This window comes from Pelecanus crispus, chromosome 4, assembly GCF_030463565.1.
Source record: "Pelecanus crispus isolate bPelCri1 chromosome 4, bPelCri1.pri, whole genome shotgun sequence".
NCBI classification, from domain to species: Eukaryota; Metazoa; Chordata; class Aves; order Pelecaniformes; family Pelecanidae; genus Pelecanus; species Pelecanus crispus.
Window position 1 is genome coordinate 26,845,988 of NC_134646.1, and position 20,183 is coordinate 26,866,170.

Below are 20,183 nucleotides of genomic sequence, written 5' to 3' on the forward strand. Positions count from 1 at the left end.
AACGTAATGAAAATTTATCTCTTCCCAGGCTCGTGAATGTTGGTGAACACTTTAAAGCCAGTAGCGTGTGTGTGTGTGTGTGTTGGGGTCCTTCTGCTTGTCTTGGCCTGGCCAAATATCTTCCATAAACAGCTTGTCATTCATAAGTAGAAGTTGGATAAGTAAAATTATTAGAAAAATAAGAAGAAAGTTCCACAGGGTGCACTGACAAAGATGGGAAAGAAAATCCTGTCTCCCAGCGCCTTTTTCACTGGAATCCTCAGTTTCCCCCTCATTCCCATATATCAGGCAATTTTTTAAACACTAAATATTTTAGGTAAATCATAAAAGTACTCACAGTAGGCTAATTTGTACTTCTGGTACATCACTAAGTCCTTGATGGCCTACCAAGCACTTCCTTTTCAATTCCATTTGGTATTTTGAGTGTACTGTATTTATTGACAAAAAAAACCCTCCAGAGATAGGCAGTTCTATAAAACTTGCCACACATCTGTTGGATTTTTGTTTATGTATTGAAATGTAATTGGGCAACTGGAGAAAAGTGGATTTGTGAGGTGTTATTTTCCTAAAGATTACATTTAATAATGTTGGTGTTCCCTCCATAATTTATTTGATTAATAATATTTGATCTAAACCCAAATTATGACTTCCCACATATATGACATAACTAATGAACTGTGAAAGGAAAGCTGTTCAGATGGTCACCAATAACCAATGCTTAGTTAATCCTTTAAATAAACCGGAGCTCACAATGTGTCCCTTTGAAGTCATAAATAATGTATATTTTTCTTTTGACTTTTAATAAGCCAGTGGAGTTCATCTCACAGTCTCCAAACACATATATTTTATTATGGGCCTCTGCAGTTTACTTTAATTAGTGTGTCTGAGTGCTTTGGGAGACTTAGCCCTACTGAAAACAAACAGAGTCTTACCATCTATAAAACATTAGCTCCCTTTGGTTTATCCTGATACAGCCGAGGCTCAGTGAGAAACACATGGTGTAAGTAAACACTCATAATTGCATTAGAATTCCCGGGTGTATTGGTAATTCAAACCCTGCTTCATGATATTGTTAGAGCAGTTAGAGCAGGTTTACCAATCTCCTCGTCTTCTGGGATTTCATGAAATTCCATTTGGAGAGAACTTTAAATGACAAATCTAATAGAAACAGCAACAGACAAAAGCCACAGAGGTTCTGAAAAGGAAGCACACTGCTAAAACCCTTGGTGTAAGTGTGTTTTGTCATGTCTCTGAAATTTCTCATTCCTCTAAGCTCCTTGCTGATGTGTTCATTTTTGTGTATTAGGGTGGGGATGTCTGTGGCTTCCACTGTCCCCTGCAGAACTTTTGGTCCAATCTGTCAAACAACCATATGTTCCTATTTCTCAGCTAATTTTCCCAGCAAATGACACAGTCAGCTCCAAAATGCAACATATAAACCAAAACTAATACTATGGTTTTAGTAGTATGTTGAATGATAACAGGTAAATTTTTTAAGAAAGGAAGAAATCATTGCTGAAGGCTTTCCACTGTAAGGAGGATTTAAGTAATTGAAAATCCTTCACATGCCTATAATTTGCAATTTCTTTTTCCAAAAGAAATAAAGCATCCCTATGAAACAGACTGAACAAAAATACAAGCAGACTGGTTTGACTCTAGAAAAAACCACAGCTATTAGACTTAAACCAAATATTATTCAAATTAATGTTGGTAACCAAATTACACTCTACTTAGGCCCCGCATGTACTATCTCTGCATCTTCTGGAGTTCTAGTGTAATAATTTTAAAGAATAAAATGTTGATTTCTTTTATGTTCCTTCCATAATGTTGAGGTAAACATAGTGTGACTGCTTAAACAGCAGGATTATGACTTCAGTATAAAATGAATTACATGGGGTTTTAGTGTTTGTCTGAAAAATATATCTTAAAGGTACAGTGCTCCAGTATTTCTCTGACAAAGTTTTCCAAACTACAAACTGTCTCCTCTAAATGAAAATTTTTCATTGACATATGACATAGCAGCTTTACAAAAGAGCAGAAACTTTTATATAAAAAAATCACAGAAAAAAAAATTAATCTAATTTTCAAAAGCGGTTCAATGTCAGGGATGTATATCTTTATATAAAGCATTCCATCGAGGTGGGGCCAAATTGCAATGCCTACCACTAACAAGTACTACCTGTAATTTTTCACATAGTATTGCTACTCAAGAAATGCAGAAATATTTATTTCATTTAAGTGCTAAACAGTTCTGAGAAATAAAATGAAAACACGTTTCATTCTACTCTCTGACCCTTGAGATCCTCTTGAATCATTTGTACCACTGTACTTGTACAAGCTGATCCTTCTACATTTACTGGCATTTGTTTCAGCGTTGGCTTTGTTGGCCAATTATGTCTCTTTGGTTTGCACCTTCTGTTTTCTGCGCCTATGAAACTCCCCCCTTAAACCTGTTACGACGTTTCAAAATCTAGTAATTTTCCTTACAGGGTGTTTATAAATCCATGCCCTTGTTTTATATTACAATGATCAGTGCAAACAGAGCACTATCAATAAAACCCAAGCTATATCCGCTGAAGGCCTGAATTCAGAGAGAGCTGAAGGTGAGTGGCCAGAGCTAGGCTGCCTGCGCTGTCCCAGCGGCAGAGAGGGTGAGCTGGGACTCTGGCGTTGCCTGCAAAACAGTGACAAGCTCTGCTGGGCCAGTCTTGCTGGCGCCCCACGCTGCCACAGTAGCTGTGGCTTCCCCTCCTGCGCCGCGGAGCCCCAGAGCCGTTTCGGAGGTTACAAGCTGAAGGCACGAACAAGAATTCACTGCTCATTTTCCCTTTACAAAGGCTAAGCCGCTTGTTAGCTGTAGCCTACGCATGCAGAGCACAAGTTTGGAAGATTTACAGCTGTATTTTAATGGTGACATTTTGCTCACCCTGCTACCCTGACAGCAGGGAAACAGAAAAGCATTTCGACCATGTTTCTGCCACTGGAAAATCGGAGTTGAATATCATCAGCTCTATCACCACAGTATACTGTTGGTCTAAACAACGATCTTTGCTGTGGAGAATTGGGTCATCCGGCCCCAAATCCACACCAGTTTCATGTCTGAATTGTGCTAAGTGACTATGGCTGGATGAATTCAGCTTGTTCTTAAACACCAATTAAACTTACATAAATATACAACCTCTGACACTGAGACTCTAGCAAAGCTGCAGTACTAATAAGGTTTGCTGAAGCTATAATTCTAAACCCCTCTGCATGGAATATTTCCTCTTTATTATATTCATCTACAGAAGTTATGCTGAAATTAAAAAAGGACAAACCAAACGCCAGTTTGTCAAAACACACCATATTTATAATATTAAATAATTGAAGCTATAAGTAAATATATACAGTGTTGATAAAATTGAATTATCAGGCAAAGCATAATTGGGGTTTATTTAAACTGTGATTGACTCCATTCATCTGTTATTCCAGTGGATATATAAAGATAAATTACTTTCTCGGAAATTGAGACACAACCTTTTTTTTTTTAAAGGTATTTTTCTTATCAGGTTTTCATTAGACAAGGCAGCCTGCTTTATATGTTTGTACAATTTAAGTAGGCTCTTAGTCTGTTTGTTAATACATCATGTTTATTTAAAACTCCTGAAGGAAGTTATTAATCTGTCAAAACTTTAAAGATTTGAAGCTGATAAATAAAAGAACAATGCTAAATAATTCTTTGTGTTGTCTACAGAAACACAAAACAAGTCTTACAGTTCTTCTCTAGAACGTGAAGCCAGATTGCTTTGAAATTACTCAATATTTGCCTACACTGCATGGCTGCCAAAGCCTGCACTGGCTGATAAGTACACCCACTGGCTTAAACAAGGTGCCTTTCTGACTGGAAAGGTTCAGGAATCAAAAATATGCTTTAATCCAATTTTCAATTTCATATCACAAGAGGTGCTACGGAATGATTGCCATTTGCAAAAAAAAGACAAGCACAATTAAAAGCTGAATCTCTAATTCCTCTGCCTATGGCTTAGAACCAGAGCCAAAAGAAATATTGCCTTAAAAGGTACATTTCCCCTGAGGAGAAGCACACCCTCGACCACCTAGCTGGTGAAATGAAGAGATAAGATGATGTTCAGGTATATCAATGACCAACAAATTGTGTGTTGGCTCCTGACAGAAAAGCCTAGAATCAGTGGGTGGCAAATGTGAGCTCTGCTTTCTGACAGTGGCTCTTTCAGCATGGTGGCAAATCAAAAAGCATTATTTTTTAACCCGTCTCTAGCAGCCAAATCACATACCAGGCTGTGAGAAAATTTGTGTGTAACTGACGTTTGTCTAAAGAGACATTTGAAAGTGATTGAAGGGCAAAGTGAACTGCTAACCACTAATTAGACTAATTAATAGTAAGGGTTGATGACAGCTATTGCAACAACGCTTACATTGCGTCTCACTCTCTGAAAGAAATGCGGCTATTAATAATTTTAGTCTGTGAAGATTCTGTGATGAGGCTTTGGTGCAGACTTCAGAATGCTTTCCTATGAGCATTATCAGGCCTTCTCCTAGACACTACAGCATGGATCCCTTATGACTAGACAGTACCACTGTCAAGTCAGGAATAGATAATTGTAAGATACGGTATCAGGTAGAGCTGGTATTACCAACTTTCTCAAGTTTCTCTTGCATCATCTGTCATTTTTTAGAGCCCTGTCTCAACACGAGAGAACCTTAGCTCTCACTTTAAAATATAAGTTACTACCCTCTGGCTTCAGGACCAAAGTTTGAAAATGCAAACCTGAAAGGTTCATAAATTATCTTGGTCACTCATTACAGAACTCCTAATGCTATCTGGATATACACAATTCACGTACAAAATGTAGTAAGTATCACACAACTTTTGTAAAAAACACACTGCAAAATTTTTATGTGACAGATTGTTTCTTTCCTCTCTCAAAGTGTCTGTAAATAAACTGCCAGTTTTTTAAGCTTCCTCTATTTTATGATGATTACTAATGCTGTGTATAAGCCTCAGCTTGTAATAAATGGTCAACTACCATTATTCCAAACTGAGGTACTGAACAGGCCTGTACAGGATCAGTTGTGGTTGGTCTCATTTCACAATGCAGTTTCCCCCGCTCCCCCCACCCCTGATTCGATAGTCATAACTCTGACACGGAAACTGTGAAAATGGTTTAATTGCCAGGAAGAGGCACAGAGCATGGGAGAATTCATTCTTATACTGCCTTTCTCCCTTTTGGACTACAATGGCCTTGGCCCTTGCACCTGCTCTATGAGATTTACTAATTTATTGAAGAGTTAAAGTAACATTTTCTCTCAAAAATTCTTAAGAAATAACAGTTAAATGCCAGTGTTTTAAATATTCACCGTACTCTTAATTCTAGGCAAGCATATGCATGTGAACCCAAAAGTGGAGCCATTTCAGAATGAGAGCATTCTTCACCAAAATTGTTTTGTGGAATTAGTCAGCAGTGAGACTCAGGAATGTGATGCCATACTCAGCCTAGATTCTGCATTTTCTGGGGTAGCAAGAACACTGTTATTTGCCCTCAAAGCCATATTTTGCCATTGTACAAATAAATACTGCAGAACTTCAGGCTCAAATGAGCATGGTCTCTGCACATAACGGAGAAAACAAAGCTCACTCAATTCAGTTGTGGTTCATATGTGCTTGCTAGTGTCTAAGCCACAAATTTACAGGGTAAGTGCAGTTCACAGAATCTTTGAATCCCTTCCAAATCAAACAATCCAGGCAACTGTAAAATATTCCCCTTTTTCTGATGATGCACATTTATGTAGGTTACATTTTGATGGGACCCTATTAAAACAAATAGAAAGGAGTGAATTAAAGCAGAATACATTCTCTTTCTCTCCATCTGATAAAAGACAACTTTTCTTCTATCATGCTTTCCAGTTTAAGGAACACATCTGTTCAAACAAATGTCTCCCATGCCAGTTCAAACTACCTTGAGATTTTCTTGAATTCAATCATATTTCATTCACATGTCTGTAAACAGGCATCTTTCCTGAATGTTCACTGCTGTATTTTACTGTATGTTCATACTTACATATAAATCTGCTTTTTTGCACATGCTGTCTGAAATAGATGTTTCCTCTCAATTATATCTACATATATCTACAATTATTTAAACATGCAAAGAGCCATAACTCTATTAAACTGACAAACTAAATTTATCCTGTGCTTATTGAATTGGCTTATTAGACATAACCATAACACATTCCTAGATAAGAAGGGGCATTGGCTTGGCCTGGTTAAAGGAGTGGTATTTTTCAGTTATTTTAACCTGACAACGCTTTCAGGCCAGAATAATGTGACAGTTCTCTCAAAATGAAGGCTTCCAAATGGTATGGAGGCAGCACACAACTCCTTTCCCAAGTTAAGATTTTATTGATTCAGACATCAGATACCAGAAGATATACTCCAGTCTATATCCAGAAAGACTGCTTCCGAAACTTATGAAAATGGCTTAGGCTTTATTAACCACAAATGTAAATTAATAGCATACTTTATGATTCTGGACAGATAACAGCACAATTAAAATCCATGGCAATCTTATCACTCATTTCTCTGGGACTGGAATGTGAATTTCCCTCTCAGAATTAAACCATCCCCAAATCCTGGGGCATTCATACTCAGGCAGAGGGTCTCACAGTGATTTGTAAACATGAATAGAGCCTCTGAACGCTTTCACCTGAGAAGTTTTTTTCACACTTTACAGATGGGAGTACGTAGGGAAGTTAAAGGCCTAATGCTGAATAGCATTTTGACACCAAAAGTAGGAGTTAAGTGAAAGTTAAGTAAACAGGATTAAAATCTTTGTGAGCTGGTGGTTAATTGGTACAGCTTACTCATTTTTAACGTGTAATTTCTGAAATGATTGAGACAGTAGGCCCTTTTGTAGAAGGCATTCCAACAGAATGTGGCATTATCTGTTTCTTAAAAAAAAAGATTTAATAAGCAGACCCCTTGTCCAGATTACAGACAATCTAGGATCAATTCTGACCACTGTCTGAAGAGATTCAGTTCTATTGCTGAGAGACTCAACCCTCCCATCTCTCTAGGGAGGGTTGCTCCCTTCTCAGTGTATCAGTGTCTCCAGTCCCTGCTCAGGGCACCATCCATATCTGGTGGCATAATCCAGGCTTCTGGATCCAGCTTTTGCAGCCAAACACATAAAACTGTGCTTAAGCCTTGCCCTAAGGTTTCATGGATGGGCATAATCTTCACTCGGTAAAAGACTGGCTGGATGGCTGGGCCCAAAGAGCTGTGGTGAATGGAGTTAAATCCAGTTGGCGGCCAGTCACAAGTGGTGTTCCCCAGGGCTCAGTATTGGGGCCAGTTCTGTTTAACATCTTTATCAATTGAGTGCACCCTCAGTAAGTTTGCAGACAACACCAAGTTGGACAGGAGTGTTGATCTGCTTGAGGGTAGGAAGGCTCTACAGAGGGGTCTGGACAGGCTGGACCAATGGGCCAAGGCCAACTGTATGAGGTTCAACAAGGCCAAGTGCTGGGTCCTGCACTTGGGTACATGCAACACTGCAGGGCTTGGGGAAGAGTGGCTGGAAAGCAGCCAGGCGGAAAAGGGCCTGGGGGTGTTGGTTGACAGCTGGCTGAACATGAGCCAGCAGTGTGCCCAGGTGGCCAAGAAGGCCAACAGCATCCTGGCTTGTATCAGGAATAGTGTGGCCAGCAGGAGCAGGGAAGTGATTGTCCCCCTGTACTCAGCACTGGTGAGGCTGCACCTGGAATACTGTGTCCAGTTTTGGGCCCCTGACTACAAGAAAGACATTGAGGTGCTGGAGCGTGTCCAGAGAAGGGCAACAAAGCTGGTGAAGGGTCTGGAGCACAGGTCTTATGAGGAGCAGCTGAGGGAATTGGGGTTGTTTAGCCTGGAGAAAAGGAGGCTGAAGGGAGACCTTATGGCTTTCTACAACTACCTGAAAGGGGGTTGTAGCAAGGTGGGTGTCAGTCCCTTCTCCCAAGTAATAGGATGAGAGGAAATGGCCTCAAGTTGCGCCAGGTGAAGTTTAGATTGGGTGTTAGGAAAAATTTCTTCACAGGAAGGGTTGTCAAGCATTGGAACAGGCTGCTCAGGGAAGTGGTTGAGTCCCCATCCCTGGAGGTATTTAAAAGGTGTAGATGTGGTGCTTAGGGACATGCTTTAGTGGTGGACTTGGCAGTGCTAGGTTTACGATTGGACTTGATGATCTTAAAGGTCTTCTCCAACCTAAACGATTCTATGATTCTGTGACAGCCAGTGAGTGATGAGGCAAGAACTAGAGCCCATATTTCCTAGTAAACAAAACTGTTTTCTCATGTTTTGATCTCTAAAAGCCCTCTTGCTTTTTCTGTGCTCTAAGCACTAGGCTTCAATGCCTGCTATCATCACACCCCAGAAATCCACATGGAATTATTCTAGAGACTTCAGCAAGCTAAATACAGTAATCATTCTGATTTTTCCTTCAGACGCTTGGTTGTGTCATACCGGAGTTGGTATGACAAAATGTAGAGTATTCGATAGCATTTATAACTTGAAATAGGACAATTGAGCTGCTTCTTTTTTTTGAACAGTCAGGAGTGTTGATAGAGGTCATCTAACAAGTTGAACACTATAAAGATGAAATTTACACCTGACTGGGGATACGCTCCTGCTACAAAAATTGTAGTGAAATCAGACCTATGTCTACATGAATGGTTATACTGGGTTCCTCCTATGTTGTTTCTGACTCCAGTAGGAAGTTACATGTTATGTTTTTTGTTGGTAATTTACTGAATAAAATTAAGTCCTCTATAGGTTGCTGGCAGAATTTCAAATGCTCAAGGTTGTCCATGTTATAGCCTGTACCTTGCAATAATGAACTGACTTGTAATTTTGAAGACAAATACACTCCACCAGAGAGAGGGAGTGGGAATGTGTCTTGTGCCTGGAGTTTGTGGAAACTATTTCACAATGACTTTTTTTTTTTGAGACTGGCACAGTGTAAAAATACCTCAGGCTACACTGTGTATCTCCCATTTTTTTTCTGATTTACAACAGCAATAAGCACAGCATTCCTGGAATATTAGCAGAAATATTCATATAATGACTTGGGTAAAAAAAGGGATGATTTTATCCTTTGTTCACTGTGGACATCACTGTCATTAAACTGCTAAGGCTTTGAGGTCATTCACTGTGGTAAAGAAAAGAAGACAGAGGTAAACAACGGAAGGAAAAAGGAAGTGGCATGTTCAATGCAAATAGGTAACTGCAAGACTTAGGACATTAATGAACAAACTGCTGAATTTTTATGAGTTTAAGAAGTAAACATCCTCAGCAATCTACTATATTTCCATAGCTCAGGCAGCAGAAGGGAGAGTGCTCATCTCACTCTGGTCTTTCAGCTCAGACTGTCAAAGAAAATGGCTTTTGGCTGGAGGGCTGGAATTTGTGCTGGGATGCCATGGCTCAGCTGGCTTTCCTGGGCTGGAGTTGCTGCAGAGAGGTGAAAAATGGTGCAGGAACAGAAACGATGGCTGTAATATTTGCCAGAGTTCACCTCTTATTCCTCAGAACACCAGGTAAACCAACAAATAATATTAGAAATCACTGGTGCCATCTGTAAGTAGTGTTTTTATGTATTCAAATATGGGGAAAGTGGATTATACCTTTACTTAAAGGCAAGTAGAAAGGAGATGAAATATTCCTTTCTGCTCTCCACAAGGCAATAAAAGAATCATGGTAATTCCAAAAAGTCTGTCTCTTTCAGCCCTTTCTAAAATGCTTAATATTTCTTAAGGCATGCCCTTATGAATAAAATCAGGGGTGATTCTAGGTAATTCTACATTGGTATAGCTCATTTTTTCCTTCAGTCTATCAGCCTATACACTACAGCCATCTAGAGCCTTCTAGACAAAAGAGAAATTACATCTCAGCAGGTGCCCTCAAGGTACGGGAACAGAGTGGAGCCTGACTGATTTAGGGAGCTGAGTGAAAAATAACACTATGGATGGCACAGCACCAAAGATCAGAGTAGACTCATCCTTGAATTTGACTGTTTTGTATTTGCGTGAGGCTGGTTGACTGAAATGATTATTCAAGTTACTCTACTGAAGGATCAAAAGCAGCCCTGACATCTAAATGTCAGTGATGTTCATGTGATTTTTCTAATTCACACTGACAGGTATTTAGAACCTGTGCTACACTTCAATCTCTGCTGGGATGCAGATAAAGGCAGGAAAAGAATAGAAATGTCCACAGAAAGAGAGCAGTTATGTTTTAAAAGTGATATCAGCATTTCTAGGAAGACTTTTTGTCTCCTTTTGCTGAGTTCCATGCCTAGGAGAAGCTATCGATTCCCAAAGCTAAAAGAAATACATCATGTGAAATGCAAACATTTTGTTTTGGAAATTCATGAAAGATTCAGTCTGAAGTGTTTTATTTAAATTAATGTAGATTAGAGACAGATTTTTTTCCCTACTTGCTTTGAGTAATTTCTTCATTAAGATAAAAAAATTCTAGTATTAAAAGTGTTCAGTTGAAAGAAAATAGGAAACATTTAATAAGGAGAAAGCTTTAAACCTTTTGAGATTTCATGCACTCTTCAGTAAGATGAAAGGAACATTTTTAAGTCTTAGCCTCACTTAGAAACATTTTGAGGTGTGCTGTTACCACATCTCATCAGCTTTTTGCAATCCAGAGCCATTTCAAATCTTATTGTGGTATGTTTGGCAATACACTTAAAAGATTACGACTTAATCTAGTTAAGCAAGTTTGACTTCAAGCAAGTGTCTATCTGTCCATCCAGCTGCTTATTACTTTTTGTTTCTTTGGAAAAGAAAGGAAATGAAAATCATTGAGAAAAAAATGGGACAACAAAGTCTGATCTTATTCAGTTTTTCTTGCAGCTGTGAATTTTACTAGGCAGACTTTTTAGTAGATGGATTATTGCCATTAATTCCAGTGGGAGCAAGGCTGTTTCCGGAATGCCTCATTTTCTATGGTTGACTTTATTTTAAATGAAAAATGTTTCTGGCTTTGAAGAACCGAGGTGAAAGAAAGTTTTGCCCTCAAGTTCAAAGGCTGCCTAATGGAATCTGACATGCCACATTTCAAGTTACTGTGGGGATGAAGAGAGGAGGTAGAGATACACTTTAAGAAGGTGATAGGCACCTATAGGTATAGCAGTCATCTTTATGTGACAGAGTAGCAGCTACCCCACTGCATAGCAGTCTTCTCTCTTGCCATTCAGCAAGTAACTACCTAGTCCTGATCTGGAATATGCTATCAGTTACTGTAGCCCATGCAAGTCTGAAGTCCATGGATAACTACACAGGCATTGTAGACTTGTACCCAGACACTGCAGCCAGCTAGGGTCTGAACTCCTGATCCTCCAGTTTCTCATGTAGTTTGCTAGATATCCCACACTGTTAATTTCACAACATTGGACTTGCAGAGACAGAGCTCTAATGAAAGACAGAAAGTAAATAGGAGAATAAAGAGAGTGGCAAAATGTACTAGAGATTGGAAGCAAGGTTTTACAGACTGCCATAACTCTAGCATTTCTTAAATTTTCACCTTACATTCTTTTGTAGAGTCATTAATTTCCTAGGGTTTTGAAGTGAAAAAGGTAAGTAAAACTTGAAAAGGTGACACTGGTCTGTATGGTAGGAATAGAAACAGCCACTAAAATTCTACTGGTTAGCTCTGAAGACAGAGCACTAGCACACCTTCTGTTGCTCATAGAGGTGTTGATTCAAAGTCCACCAAATGTGATGGGAATATTTCTACTGACTGAAGGTCTCTAGAGCTCATTCTCTAAGCACTGAACTTTTAGTGGTCAGACTTCATAACACAGAGTAGTGGTAAATAATTTTTTTTTTTTAATTTAAAACTTGTGGCATGGGCCCAGGGTACTTAAAATCTTTATAACCTTCAGTGGAATTCTCTAGAATACCAACTGAGGTAATAGAACAGTTGCAAACATTTTTTGTGACCACAAAAAGTGTGTGTTAACTCTTTTGTTAAACAAAAGCAACGGCGAGTTGGGAGTTTTCTGTTTGCTTACGTTTTAAATTAGGAGACCTTAAATTGCTTTGCATAGGACAGGAATATTTCATAGTTGGGGAAACAGGCAAAGTGACTGCAAACTCATTCAGTAAGCTCAAAAGTGGGAATAGAATTCAGGTTTAATAGATCCCTTCCTGCAGCTCTGACCATTAGACATTGCTACGGTGTAGTTCACATTGAGGAAAAGCTTAGACATATTAGCTCAGAATTAAAAGTGCAGTTTCTGCAGGGGGGAGGAACCAGGCCTTGGAAGTTTAACAATGCAAGAAATGGAAAAGGACTTTTGGAATGGAAATTCTTATGCTACTGCTACTCATTCTTTCTATATACACAAAGGTATGTCTTGAAATAATTAAAGATAATTAAGTTGTTATACTGCTATTTTAAACACTAAGATTTCATTTGCATTAATAATTACCTGCATGTATGTACATGGTATGATCCCTGCAAAACTTAGTAATTGTGATTAGGTTTGGCAGCAATGACAGTAAAACATTGCCTGAAGGAAAGATACTTAATTTGAAATTATTTTACTTAAGCAGAATACCAATTTTGATTTTTTTCTAGCCAGGTGTACTATTTTCACACTAGATTTTGTGCATTTTCTTAATTGTGGAAGGTATAGCTAACTTTGTTGCAACAGCAACATACTGGTAAACAAGTCTTTTATGTTCATGTTTCAACCTTTTGCAGTCTAGGGCTTATTTTTGTCTCTCATGTTATGTGAGAGAGACCTTCAAAACCACATTCTCTTCTATGTCCTTTCCCTAAAGAAAACCCAATAAAGTTGCCACCAAGTGCCTTTTAACTCTCCATCCTTTTCTGCTACCTGTGATAGGAATCTGTGGTGATGTTCAACTTGGTGCATTTTCTGCCATAAAATTCCACCCAGTAGTGAAGAAAATGGAAGAAATAGGAGGGAAGTCAAAATAGAGCGATAACATGAAATGGAAGACTTGTATTAACAAAGCAATGACCCTAAAATATCTTCTCTCATCTATATGCTAAACATTTGGATAGCACTTTCAGTTAACAAATTCTTGGAGGCTTCTATTCACTGTAAAAATAAGCACCACAAATGCAGCCAAGCTAGTCCATTTAAATAAGCATGGAAGTGAGACTATTTTGCCAGGTAGACAAATACTGTAAATATTTATACTTGCAAGAATAATAACGACAAAAACCTACAGAAACCAACTACAGAGACATCTCATGCATGCATGTGTACATGTGTTTTCACCTGTGATCTACAGTGGATGTTAATAGCAAGAATGTGTTGAATCTTAATTGTTCCTGCTATCCTTATTCCAGATCTCAGATAATAAAGGACACCTGAATCATCTGCCTGTGATACCAGCTTGTAGGAGAGCACTGCAGGCTAAAATGGCTACCTTCCTAGAAACAGGTTATATGGGTAATACTGAAAATATTGAAGTAAAGATATTCTTAGCAAATGTTGCTCTGACGCATTCTGTGAGGACTTCAGAGTCCTATCTTTTGACCCTACATAGAGCTCTAGAAAACAGCTATCATAACTTCTCAGTTATACTAGCTGAAACTTCACGGACCTCAATGAGATGGTTTTGCCCTATTGTACACCATATGGAACAGGAATGAAGGCCATACAGACAAGTGTGGTGGTACATCTCCCCCCCACCCTGTTTTTCCCCTTTACTTCGGCTGCTTTACCATCTCAGGAATTCCAGGCCGCAGCTTTTGTGTAGCGAGTTGGTCAGTTAAGCACCCCTTAACTGTACCAGAAACTCCTACATGGCTGGAGCAGAGAGTGGCTCTGTTCTTATCAAGATTCATATTATGGCTAACGAGGGGAATGAGAACAAACAGCTACCCCGGACAGCCTTGAAACAGGGTGGTATCATCGCTGCTGGAATTCTAACAACAAGCCGACCCAAATTATGGCTCGGATGGAAATTTACTGGTGATTAAAGTCAATCATCTCACAATCCTATAAACGGCAGTCCCAGGTGAGGCCCTTTCAGCTCTCCTGGACCGCCACGGGCCACAGCAGCATCTCCCTCTGATTGAAATGTCTCTCAGAGTCAGCGAAAACTAGCAGACTCTGAAAGTCTGCTGCCACCAGAACTCCATTGTCGGAGATTGACAACGGAGCCTGGGCTGCTGATATTCTTCACTCCTCGAGACTCTGCTCTCACCCGTTAAGAAATGCCAAGGCATTAGACGTGAGTATTTCACTAAACTCGAGGGGAATTTTTAACAGGTATACTATTTTCATATATGCATTTATAGTTGTAAGTGTGCATGCATGAATCAATTTAAGTAGTTTGCAGATGTATGATTTAATTTTAAAAGGAGTTTTATATTGCTGTATTATTCTTATAGCATTACTCTCCTAAACCGTTGACCAAGTCTGAGACTAAGAGTGAGCCCAGCCACACCTCGGCTCCTCTCTGAGAAGGAGTCTAGAAAGCAAGGGGGTCCATTCTAAACCTCGTGACTCAATGGGAGGGTTTCCATATCCCCTACATACAGTTTCTCTCTCTCTCTCATATAATCCAATTTCCTTTATATATTTTTCCTATGTACTAGATATACATATATGCATATATATACACATTATACTTATCCATATAAACCGTTGACCAAGTCTGAGACTAAGACTAGACCTAGCAGCACCTAGGCTCCTCTCTGAGAAGGAGTTTAGAAAGCAAGGGGGTCTAGTCTGAACCTTGTGACTCAACGGGAGGGTCCCCTTTCACCCCCCCCCCCCCCCTTTTTGCCTTTATTCCATATATACGCAATGCTTTTATGAATCATCTTAACTTGTTGTGATTTAATTCTCTTTTATGCGCTTCTGTGTAGTAATAGAGTGAACCTTGCCATCTTCGAATCTGTAACTAAGTCACTGATCAATTTTGTCTAATCACTTCATTAATCATTGAAGATTGAGTGCTATTAAAAATACTATAATCAAATTCTGCAATTCGCTACAAGTAAATTCTAACTTTTACTAAATCAAACTGTGTAAAGTCACTCATTCACAGTGAATTGACATAATCAGCAGGATTCACAAACCTGAATTCGTGACAGACAAGTCAGTCAAGGAACTTTTGCCTTTAGAGTTGCAGGCAGAGTTGGTTTTGGTCCTTTCCCCCTGCCCACCCCTCCCCCCCAGAACTGGATTTGGCTGAAGAGATGAGAATTTTTAAGATAATTTACTCACTTAAAATAACATATCCTGCTAATTTAAGTTCTTATACAAAAAGTCAGATAGGCTTTGGCAGTAAGTTCAGACAGTCTGTGTTGTACTGAAGAGCACATCCTGTTCTCTGCACTGATATCTGACATGTCTGGACTCATATCTCAAAAGTTACTGTATTAGTGTCAGGAGAATGTAGGACACTTTCCTACTTTTTGTAGGAGGTGGAAATGAGAGAAAATAATCGATCTTTTCTGGTATATACTGCATGTGACTGAAGTCTGGAAAATAGCTGGATAGATCTTGTAGTTATAAATAATGAAATTAAATGATCTGATCTTTTTTATTATTAAACAATATATCTATCAATTTTCACCATCCTGATGCTGAAATTCATCTAAGAGAAAGCTAAGACATTACAAAAACCACAGGAAGAATTGTATGGAAAAGAAACTTGAAGAAGAAATATGTGAAACATCAGTCTGACAGCACTAAAATCATAAAAAAGATAAGGGAAAATAGAAATTTAAAAGAACTGACAACTGCACTGATGCTGTTTGGGTATGTAATACTCATACAGAAGATTGAAAGAACAGATGGCAGTGAGAATGAATCCAACAGCCATTCAATATACACTTATTTGTGCCTCTAGAGACTATTGTTAATTTTTTCCTTATCCCCTACCACTGAGAAGGGTAGGGATAGGGGTAACTGTTACTGCTGTAGGAATTTTGTCTTCTTCTCTATCACCTAAGCAGAGCTATCAGTAGTAGAGACAGGCCTAAACTGTCTGATTAAGATCATGATCTGGATTTCAAATGTTCCACACTTAAACTATGGTTGGGAGGGGGATTTTTCTATTCAGTGATGTATGGATATCTATGGATACAAAGATGCATGGGCAAAGCATGAAACTTGAATCTGGGTTTGGTCTCTGAACACTGTACCGTTTGGGGACTAAATAGATGTACACTTGTAGTTTGGTTCAGACTCCTCTACTCATAAGGATATATATGGAAGTACAACATGTAACAACATAAAACAGTTCATAAACTATGTATCTTGATTATTTTTTAAAATTAGAGAAATGTAGGTACAACATGTCCCTGCTCACCGCAGGGGGATTGTGCTAGATGATCTCTAAAGGTCCCTTCCAACCCAAACCATTCTATGATTCTATGATTCTATAACATGAAGAAGGGACAGAGGAATCCTAGTGCAACAGCTGTCCCTCTTGAGAAGTGGATCATACAAATCATAAATACTCCCACAGGCATCTACTGCACTGGTCAATACATGGCACATGACAACCTGAAGTGATGGGGGACATCTGGTCTGAAATGTTTGGGTTTTAACAAGTGGAATTAATTCAAGTTAAAAAAAATCATTTTTATTACTTGTAGATATACTTTTATTCCATGTTAAGCAACAGTCTTAAACCACCTCCTTCTCCCCCTCAAAAAACTCAAAGAAAATGAAAAGAACCCCTTGGGTGATGAGATGAAGCTACTGCAATGAAAATATGCACCAGCCTTCCCAGTCTGTAAACATATGATAGAAATTTCTCACTGTTATCTAGAACCAGCTGGAAGCTGATTCACAAGAATGGTGAAATAAAAGCAAGATGGCAGGCATCTGTTACAGATATTTCAGCTACTTACTGCCACTACTGCAGGGGGGTTGGGCTAGATGATCTCTCAAGGTCCCTTCCAACCCAAAGCATTCTATGATTCTACTGACTGATTCTTCACGAAGGGTTCATTGCTGCCATTTCCAGTGGCTTAGGACACCTCTTCTTTAAAAGACCGGTACTTTTGTTAGCCAACATTGAAAAAAATACAGTTGAGACCCACTAGTAGTGAGCCAACTTGCCATATCTGGAAAATATTTCCTTCTCGGTGCAGCTGAGAACAGATGAGTGACACTCAAGGGCTGAAATAATATTTTCAGGATATCAATTAAGTTGGGAGCACTGTGTGAGCTAGTTTACAATGTACCTGTCCTGCACTCTCCTGATGGAGCTGTGCTTCTATGTCCTTATTTCAGTTAGCACCAGCATCGTTGACCTGCATCTGCTACAAAGAGGGCAAGGAAGTGGGGAGATGAATTGCCTTAGTTCCTGTGAAGACCACGAGAGGTCACTCCAGTTATCTAGACCACAATTTCTCACAGCATTTCAAAGGATTTGCTAGCGAGGACTGCCTATTCCTCTCTGAGCTTGGGAAAATTACCTTTTCCAAACAAACAAATGGTTTCCATCACCTGAATGCATTTCAAAGGTTATTTACAATTGATTCATAAAATAAAGAAGCTTAAGGAAGGGTTTGTATGATTTAAATATTTTACTGATCCAAAAAAACAAATGAAGGACTGTACAAATATGAAATACTTGGATTTGAATGCTAACACACACAGACACACAAGGCGGCATCATGTCTTCAGACTTGAACTGAAGGTCTCCCTTCCTACCTCTCTTGCCCTCCCCTCCCCTTCACTGCTTTGCGCACCCTTGATACAGGTTTGAGAAGACACGGGCGGGCAAACGCAGTGCTTTTCTGTGCCCTTTGCTGTACTAAGCAGGATAAGAGATGGTGGCTGTATGAGCAGGCTCTAGTGATTTGTGACAACTAGAAGTTTTTCCCAACAGGAAGTCAACAGATAATGTTTCAAGTTTTATATCTTTGAGATGCCTGAACAGTACAAAGACAACAAATCCTTGTAAGACTCACCCCTCTAAAAGCAAACAAGCAAGCAAATAAATTACATTCTAACCAAATCCCAAAGCTATGCTACTGTTCAAAATCACATCTAGGGATGTCTAGAGCTCAATTTTTGTCTCAACTTCGATTTGTTGAAGCATCGCTTTGACTACTTACCAGTTATACTGTGAATTTGCTACACTGAAAAGATAGCAAAGCTAAAGTCCTGGGCTCCTGGACCTCTGTTTATTCTGAGAAGCCTACTGTACACACAGCCAATGCACCACACAGCTTACTTAGAAAAGCTTCAACTCCGTCCTACTGCCATTTAGTCTTTTAGCCCTATAGCTTTCTTTGATACTGTCATCACATCTACCTGACATAATAGTAAGCTTTGCAATGTAAGCAGTTGTTTGCTTAGACTGAGATCTCTGGTCAGCAAGTAGTATGGTAATGTAACAACATAGTTTCACGGAGCTTCAGACCAAGAGGCACAACATTGCCCCCTGGTTACCTACACAGCATGATTTTTCTAATTTGTGATTGAGCAGACCATCAGATCTGTTTGATAATACACACAAGCCTGAAAGGAAGATTTCACATGAGGAATTCATCACAGTTTCAGGTAAGCTCTTGAGAAACTGAAATCCTTAGGTAAAAAACGCACATTACGCAGAAGTTGGCTCTGTGTGAGCCATTACAATTCTTCAGTCAGCATGATCTACCTGATAATAATACCATACCTGCTGTACACCTACAGTTCTCCAAGCAAACCTGATATTAATTATGCATTTTATCAAATCAAAATGAAGCAAAATATTTTTTGAGAAAATGCTTCCAAAAAAGCACAATGCAAAGAATGAGATAATGAGTTTGTACCTTAGCCACGAGATTCACATAAAAATGGATTCCTAGTGCTTATGAAAACAACCAGAACATGAGCTCTCTGTCAGGCCTACTTCTATGTAATATACTTTGTAGTTTGGAAGAAAAATAGATTAATTCTGACTGCAATAATACAGAGTCATCCAAGAATAAACACCTCATAGAGAGGCAGCTTTACAATCTTTCTGCGGGTAGGATTGCTCTCACTCTCCAGTGTTAGCATAAACTGTGGCAACTAATGCACACCCTGAATTACTGGTGAATGAAAGACTATGAAAATCTGCTGAAGTTTTATTTGATAGAAACGCTTTATTTAGTAATCCAACATTTACCACTGTTGTACGATTACACAATGGCAACCAGATTCTGATAATGGAGTTTGGATTTTTCAGTGAAATTGATAAGTAGAACTTCTTTTAAGTGATACTTTTAAGTCATTTTTCCTTTGCAATTAGCTCTAATGCTTGAAGAACATTTAGTACTGTAAAATGAAACGAATGAATGTGGACTTCACCAAAGACTAAAACTCCCTGTATCATATGAACTCTATATATCAAAAAGACAGCTGATGAATAACTCTGATATAGTGCATATGGTAGAAATGGCAAACACTCAACCCTCCAGCACTGGGTGAACCTCAGAACATTTGAAAGTTTTGTTTTGATCACCTTCCAGAAAATGAAATTATTATCTCAACACAGCCCAACCTCTTTGAGTCTATAAATCAAAACTGTTTTGAACAGGTTTTCTTGTAACACTTTTGACACTTCCTGATTTCAGACAAGTTGAAAATGCCATGAGAAGAGTCTTAGAACCAGTACGTTCTAATTTTTGTTTTATTGGAAATTACTTATTTACCAGCATACTAGAGTTCACCATATTCATGTCATGTTGTGCAGGGATGCAAGGAATGCAAACAGGCTTTGACTGCCGGCATTTCATTTGGCATGTGGGATTAAAATCCTGTGCAGTTTAGATTCTTTGGTTTCAGTGAAGCTCACAATTCTGTAATGTATTATGGAAACATTAAAAAAAAATTGCCAAGAGAAGTTGCCAATCACTCCTAGCTTTGCTGCAAAAATTGCCCATATTTTTTGCTCATAAGCAGTCAGGTTTTACCTTCAGTCTGGTGTAAAACCTTATGTGCTGGCACTTGCCATACCCTCTGCACTGTATTCCTGGGAGACATAACTATCAGACCTATCACTTCTTCCTCCCCACCCTTCTCACCCTGTTTTCCTAGAAGTACTGTAGTTTGGTACTCTCACATTAAAATGGCTAAATTTTACCTTATTCCTTCCTTAACTTCCACAGGCTGCTCACCCACATGCTATTTTTTGCT

The 20,183-nt window shown here is 39.0% G+C and overlaps 1 protein-coding gene across 1 annotated transcript in view; it reads right to left on the reverse strand.

The window, feature by feature from the left end:
* Window positions 1-20,183, reverse strand: part of FAM241A (family with sequence similarity 241 member A) — a 157,314-nt gene that overhangs the window by 100,511 nt on the left and 36,620 nt on the right. The gene's annotated exons all lie outside the window — the stretch shown is intronic.